Here is an 877-nt window from a genome sequence, read left to right as displayed (position 1 = left end):
TTATTTATGTCAGTTATTATGCTCTTTGTTCACTGAATGTCTTTATTTATTTAGTTATTTATTCATTTATCCTCGTTGACAGTCGTATTTTTATATTTCTGCTATATTAAACCTTTTCATTCTTTCACTGGGGTAAAGTCACAGTGCTTCATGCTGTCAGCTGTGTTTCCCAGCCTGCATGTGTGCATGAGCTGGAAAGTTTTCTATTTTAGGTTGGAGCTACTGGTTACTGGCCAGAGCTGTGAAAGGCCGCTCAGGTTTCCTCTTAACAAATCCAATAAACAGGTTATCACTTAAAATCAATCGGACTTGATTCTCACAAAGCGAAGTTATAGCAGCACCTGCGTTTTGAAAGTGTTGACGGATGACACTTGATGCCACCCCGTGAACAGCTGACTAAAATGCGACATTTTTAACCCTGAACACGGCGGCGTGTTAACTAACAGATTCTAACCAACCCCGAGGAGAGCAAGCTGTTCGTGCTGCTTGTGAAAAGTTACTGTCAGAAGTGGGATTCGAACCCACGCCTCCAGGGGAGACTGCGACCTGAACGCAGCGCCTTAGACCGCTCGGCCATCCTGACTTAGGTGATAGCGCAAGTTTTAGAAGCGGAACAGTGCATATATGATGATGGGACTTTCCCACGATTCTGCCTGTAGCACATTTAGATAAAAGACAATGAAAGCGTCAACAGAGCCGCTCCTGTGAAGATAAGGAAGCGAAAGTTCAAGTTGCTGCTCGTTTACCACGTGATAGACACGCTCGCTCTCAAACCTGCAGCCGTTTGACATTTACCTCGACGGTGTAATGTGACAGTGTAACTGCCGCTGCTTACACAGCAGAGGTGGGCAGATCGATAGCATCATACCTGCACCTT

The 877-nt window shown here is 44.9% G+C and overlaps 1 non-coding gene across 1 annotated transcript; it reads right to left on the bottom strand.

Annotated features, from left to right (window-relative positions):
- Nucleotides 1-500: 500 nt before the first annotated feature.
- trnal-cag (transfer RNA leucine (anticodon CAG)) lies at nucleotides 501-583 on the bottom strand. Its single transcript has one exon. It is a non-coding gene; the product is annotated as a tRNA-Leu (tRNA).
- Between the last annotated feature and the right edge of the window lie 294 nt (nucleotides 584-877).

This window comes from Pundamilia nyererei, unplaced genomic scaffold (assembly GCF_000239375.1).
Source record: "Pundamilia nyererei isolate P.nyererei 1_Seehausen unplaced genomic scaffold, PunNye1.0 scaffold00298, whole genome shotgun sequence".
Lineage (NCBI taxonomy): Eukaryota > Metazoa > Chordata > Actinopteri > Cichliformes > Cichlidae > Pundamilia > Pundamilia nyererei.
The sequence above is the reverse complement of the archived record's forward strand: the minus strand, read 5'-3'. Positions and strand labels throughout refer to the sequence as shown.